A 7230-nucleotide genomic window follows, 5' to 3' on the forward strand; every position below is an offset into this window, starting at 1 on the left:
ATTACATCATCACCTAATATCTAATACCCATATTCTCAAGATGGAAATCAATTCTCTAATGACGCGATCTTTTGCAGCTGCACATCTTCACGTGCTATGATCTCTCTGATTAAATGGAAGCCTTACTCGATGTGTTTGGACTTTTGGTGAGACCTAGGCTCCTTTGCATGTGCAATGGATCCATTGTTGTCGCAATATAAAGATATCGACAACTTAATGGACGAGACCACTTCAAGTTTAGAAATAAACTTCCTCATCCCAATAGCCTCCTTTGCAGCATCACATGCAGCAACATATTCGACTTTCGTAGTGGACTCTGTAGTTATTTCTTGCTTAGAACTCTTCTAGGTAACTACCCCTCCACTAAAAACAAATACAAACCCGAATGTAAACTTTCTATCATCCATATCAGATTGAAAATCTGAATCTATGAACCCGTCAATATGGAGATCATCCTCTCCATAAATTAGTAACAAATCCTTAGTCCTTCTCAAGTGTTCCATACACTTTACTACTGTCCAATGTTCCAAACCTGGATTGGACTGATATCTACTCGTGACACTCACATCATATACGATATTTGGTCTTGTACATAGCATAGCATATGTCAGAATCCCTACAATTGAGGCATAAGGGATCTTTAGAGAGATGAAGTCTATAACTGAAAGGTATGAAACCCTTCCTAGAATTCTATGTACAGACTCTGGGAAATACCTATTAATCTCCTCGCTCTATCTCTATAGACGTTGATTCCCCAGATATAGGTCACATCTCCTAGATCCTTCATTGAGAATTTATTGGACAACCATAATTTTGTTAACATCAACATGCCAATGTCCTTCCCCATTAAGAGGATGTCATCCACATAAAAGATTAGGAAAGTTCATGAGCTCGCACTGATTTTCTTACATATACAAGGTTCATCTGGATTTCTAATAAAACCAAACTCTTTAATCTCATTATCAAAACAAATGTTCCAACATCTAGAGGCTTGCTTAAGACCATAAATGGATCTCTTAAGCTTGCACAATTAATTGAGATTAGAAGACTCAAAACCACGAGACTATTCCATAAATATATCTTCCTTAAGATAACCATTTAGGAATATCATTTTGACATTCATTTTCCAAATTTCATAGTCATAGTGTGCGGCTATGGCTAGCATCATTCTGAAGGATTTAAGAATCACAACTAGTGAAAACGTCTCCTCATAGTCAATACCATGTTTTTGACGATATCCTTTCGCCACCAGTCGTGCTTTGAAGGTTTGCACCTTCCCATCATAACCAATCTTTCTCTTATAGATCAATTGGCACCCTATAAGAACTATTCCTTCAGGTAAATCCACAAGATTCCAGACTTAGTTGGAATACATAGATTCTATTTTCGACTGCATAGCTTCTAACCATTTCTTAGAGTCAATGTCTGACATCACCTATTCGTAGTTAGTGGGATCAACATCTTGACCACTATCTCCATATAGGAACACTTCCTATATCTCCTTCACAATAAAATCATATTGTTCTGGAGGACAAGATACTTTACTTTCTACGAGCCTCATATGGAATGACACTACTTGGACCCAGTGGTTCAGAATTGGATTTGTGACTAGGCATTACTTAAGGCTCAGAAGACACCTCTTCTAGCTCCATTTTTTTTCTGATGCTTCTTTCTAGAAGAAACTCTTTCTCTAAGAATAAAGCATCCCTGCTAACCAATACTCTTTCATCATTAGGAAAGTTGAAGTAGTATCCCTTATAATAAAAAGGATATCCTACAAATTTTCCCTTATCAAATCTGGACTCTAGCTTATTTGTCTTGAGCTTCTTAACAAATATGGGATAGCCCCAGATATTAACATGCTTAAGACTAGGTGTAACACCCAGAAATTTTGTAAATGAGTGCTTTTGTGGAAATATGAAATTTCCTAGAAATAGGATATCAAAATACCCTGAATAGGTGACCAAATCAACTACATGGAATATCTTGGAGCTTAGATATCTAAGCAAAAGGTTGTGAGGTCGACAAGCATCTGTTAGAAAACATGATCTGATCATACACAGCGGAAAAATAAAATCTGATTTTATTGGTATCATGTTTTTCAAATCTTATAGTTTAAATCGAAGACACAAAATAAAAAATTACCTCGAAACGAAATCTGATTTCGTAGCTGATAACCGGCCTGATCTCTCCCACGCGTGAGATGCTGAGTCAGTCCACCTAAAACCATTAAGACTTCAATAGACTTGAGAGAAAAAAGGACACATAAATTTTCTCTAAAATTTCCATTTTGATTCAACTGGTTGATTATTCGGATTCTGGGTTTAATGTTATATTTATAGACAAAAATCCTAAAACCCTAAGTGCTATTGGACTGGGCTTTAGGTGCTAGCAAAAAGCCCAATCCAATTTAATAATTAAATAAATTACTTATTTAATTATTCTTATTTCTTTAATAAATAATTGCACTTATAATTTAGTAATTCCATAATTACTAAATTTTCCCCTTTTTCTTTTAAAACGATTTCTATTGGGTGGGACTTTCTGGGTTCACAATTAAATTGGCAACGAGAATTAATTAATTACTAATTCTCATAAATCATGAGTGACATCTAGCAATATGTCATGATTACCTAATTTAATGTGAAGTGAGAATGTGAACCTTACACTACGGTGCCCTGCAATACAGTCCCTCTATCATACTATATCTCGACGAGATATAAGATCACGGTCAGCAGGTCAAATCACTCGATCTCATCATATGACCAAATCCAATAATCACACTTGACTAATATGACACAACCTCTACGGAATTCAAATTCCGTTATCATATTACCTCGGCCAAGGATTTATCGTCAAGTGACCACTGGATCGCATAGGATATCCTCCTTGTATATCTCGAGGTGATAGATTCCATATATGATGCACACATATCTCGTGTGTCACTAAACTAGGCACATAGATACGTACGACTATCCCTGATTAGGACAACTATATAATATCGTTGATATCCTAGTCCACCAACACATAGATATCCATGTCATCTCAGGTCTAAGGACTAATGCAAATCCGTAGTTAATATTGAATCATTGACCCGTGAGATAAATCCATGTGATTCAATATTAACAGTTCCATTCAGTGAACTCGTTCCTACAACGAGCACCCACTCATCTTCCTTCTGTATCTCATACAGAGTGGTACGAGACCCACCAATCTTATCTTTCGGTATCTTATACTGAACAAAGAGGAAAACGATGTGCCGGCCTTCGCGAGTTAATAATTATCTAGGTTAGGAACTTTATGGCCAGGAACATATTTATAGTATAACGTATTGTGGATTATCCGTCTTGATTATTCTTAAAAATTATGAATGGTATCCACTCCTTATTATACTAAAGGATATTTGTATGTTCAATTCAAACCATATTGCAATTTAAATTAAACATAAAACTTACCATTAAACAGTGTTTAAAGAATTACAAGATCAAGCCCTATTGTGTCACTAGAACTGGTCTTAAGGGCTTATATCTAATAGCATCTCGAGATAAGATTTAAAACACTAAAAGAAATTAGGACGAAGATAGTTTTTGATATAACTAAATTATAGCCTGAAAGACCGAATAATGGTAATAGACTTTTAGGAAGACAACGAAGCCTTGAGAAAGTTCACATTTAGCATAAGGAACAACCCTTGAGTGGTTTCGAGATGAAACAAAAGGATTTGTTGTCAAAACATGATCTTACATATATTCGAGCCTAAGTACAGATTATTAATTTTGACTGAGGATGGTCAAAACGATGGTTTTTCTAAATCTTCGGTGATGAAAGGAAGAGTTTGGAACTTATGGGGCTTAGTGGAATTGTTGGATAACTTAGGGGCTTCAAGGAAAGGGTCAAAATGGCATTGGAAGAAGCTTGGGGTCAAAAATGCAATTTTCCAAACTATTGTAGCTGCATGGCCAACCTGCCACTGCACGTGGAGCCCAAATCCGGTGATGGGATGGCCGGATCTTTCCAGGCATGGCTAGGCATGGGTTTAGGAAGCGTGGAGGTGAAGCTATAGCCGAGGGATGGCTGATTATTGCCTATAAATAGCAAGGGTTTTGGCTAGAGAGTTAGCACACAAATTGCTCAAATTTGGTAGTGTTTTTTAGCTTTTGGGTAGAGGGCTTTTGTTCCTTCCATCGAGAGGATAATTTTCAAAGAATTTGAGCAAGGTTTATGTAGATTTGAGAGTGTTTCGAGGGTAGCCGGAAAGCATAAGCGATCACCAATGCCGAGTCTTTAAACCATCAATCGATGGACTTCTGGCCATTGTTTTGAGCATCCAAAAATCCCATTGTGATCAACTTGTTGAGAATAGCATGCTAAGAGGAAAATTTAGAAGTCGCCTGTGGTCGGAGCCAAAGAAGATGACCGTCACATAAAGTACACGCGTTGGTCATTACGTGTAGTACACACGCTAAGAGCGTGAGGGCACGTGAGAAGGAGATATTTTTTGAAAAAAAATTAATATTTTTATAAAAGTATTTTATGAATTATGGTGGAGAAAAATTTGGGAAAAACCTTGACTAGGTATTTATTTTGGAATTATTGAGGGAAAAATAAGAAGAAAATAAGGAGACATTATAAGAAAATTATGAAAAAAATAGATGTTGATATTCTTTTGAATGAATATGATGTCTAGGGATCGGTGAGGCTCAAGGTTAAGTAATAGTATGATTATTGAGGCTTGGCACAAAAATTGAGGTTGGGCACGAGAATCAAGATATTCTAAGTACGTTCAAGGTGAATGTCCGCCCCTATAACTTGTTTTATTGTGAGAGTTTCTACTTCAACTTGGTTTGTTTTGGGTGGTTCGACCCTATACTTGATTTGATTTCATACAAATGGTTTAACCCGTGAATGGTTGGTTTCATGTGAGAGGTTTGTCCCAAAACCAAAGGTCTTTAATAGCTTGTGATGTCAAAACTGCTCTTTAGGGATTTGAAGAAGGAATATAAGTACGATACCTGATATATCTTGAAAAATTACCATACTTCAAATTTTACCCTTTCCTTGTTAAAATGAATTCCTCAAGACATCCCAAATTGGAAATAATAGTGAATTAAAATAGTCTTGAGTAGCATAATTACAATAACTTGTTTTACAAAGTAAAATAAATATAACTGTAACGCCCCACTTTTCTTTTTCCAAGGTACACATACAAAGATGCATGATGACGCTAGCAACCGTATGGTAATCAAAGGGCGTTTATGGAAGCCTTTGCCAACAGAAGCAAGGATCGAACCTGAAAGCTTTATAAAACCATAAGCTAGATATTTAAGGCTTCCACTATATGCTTTTAACACAAATACCATCTGAAAAGCCATAATACAACTTGAAAATCTAGGGATCATTTAGGCTCCCTTTTACAACAAATAAAACTCACACTAAAGTAATAGTACAACGCTTTGCAATTAAAACGTAAAGGAGCTAACTATCCAAGAACCACTTCCTTTCCTTTCCTCTGACTTGATTCTGGGGCACCTGTCACGACTAACCCACCTGGAACGTTGAATGTTCCAGGGGTATGAGACACCCAAGTTAGATAGTTATATCTAAGTGAGTGCAACAAGAAGAGATAACATGCATGTGATGAGATATGTAGAATGATATGAAACCGCCTGTGTGGTAGTGACGCCGAGGTGTTGCAATCACCCCCGCTGATCAATCATGTTCTCACATCTCCAAGACTTTTCACCAGTCTAACATGAGATCCTGACTTCAACTAGCCACACACACCAAGTGATGCATGACAAAGAAAGAAAAAATGCTTGATTTAAAGGAAAGTCATGCTTATGCAAGTAATCACCCTTACCCGTGTGAAGACAAAATGTTCGGTATGTAATATAAAGATGCAAGAAGCACTCACCTTGCTGATTCGGAAGCTCTAAAGTACTGTTCATAGGGTTCGGGAAAGTTTTTCTGCAAAAATAACATAACTTCGAAACTCAAACCTAAACTATTTTTATATGAGGTCCTAGAGAAACATTTAAGGACCAACTGTACAAAATTTGGGCCCAAGAGGACATCTCACGCGCCCTCACGCGCTTGGGGAAGTATCCCCACGCGCTCCACTCGCGGCAGTCAGGTGGCGCGTGAACTGCACGCGCCGCCCCTCCAGCTTTGCCGTCTTGAGGTTTTTTGGCCCGTTCTCCCTCATCCGAACTCCGATTTGACTTCCGTTTGAAACCACACGACCCTTATTCAATTATCTATCGAACTACGGAAAGAAATTAGAATTACCTTGCTGTTTTGTCGCTGTTTAATGCCTTTTACGGTGGCGGTCCAACTTTTCCGACGAAGTGTTTTACCACTCTATTTTTGGGCAAAGCTTCTCCTCTCAACTCACCTCCCCTTTTCCTCTTGATTAATGGTGAGAATTTCCCTTCCATGGCCTTGGTATTTATAGGCATTTATGGCCAATCCAAGAGTGCCATGTGTCACTTGCCATGTGTCACTTAGATAAGGTTGTAATCATCACTTTCGTAGGATTGTGCCAAGTGTCCCTTGAGATTTGAACCATTTCTCCCCCTTGTGACATGTGTCCTTTTAAACATGTGCCACCACATGTTAATTTGATTTTTTCAAGATTCCTCATGATTATGTCTCCTAACTAAGTTAGCTTACTTGGTTCCTTTAACTAACTAGTTACAAGATATTTTAACTTCTTACAAATAACTCTTTAACCCAAATACTTATTTGCACTTATATCCCTTGAGCCCCTATAACTCCTTAAACTTCTCCAAAATACCTTAGATGATGTCCCCTTGCGATAGTTTCCGTGATTTTTCGGAAAACCCTTCATTCGTTCCTCGGCGATTACCTCGGAACTTCACATGTATCCTTCGATTTCCAAGGAAATGTTTTATTTCTTAAACAACAATGCCTAGGAAAACTTCGGGTATTACAATAACATTAAGTAGTTGCTTTCTCTTGGCCTTTGCTTGAGCCCGGGGTACTTGACACATTTGATGTACCTGGAATGTTGAATGCTCCAAGGGTATGAAACACCCAAATTAGATATTAATATCTAGTGAACGACTCAAGATATTTATGGTGCGTGCAAATGCATTATGCAGTTGTCATGAAGCAACCCGATAGTAGTGACGTCAGGGTGTTGCAATCACCCCCGCCGGCCATCATGTCATCATAAAGCCATATCCATCCCTGACTCGGGATGGTATG

This window comes from Diospyros lotus, chromosome 5 (genome assembly GCF_014633365.1).
Source record: "Diospyros lotus cultivar Yz01 chromosome 5, ASM1463336v1, whole genome shotgun sequence".
In the NCBI taxonomy this organism is placed as follows: domain Eukaryota; kingdom Viridiplantae; phylum Streptophyta; class Magnoliopsida; order Ericales; family Ebenaceae; genus Diospyros; species Diospyros lotus.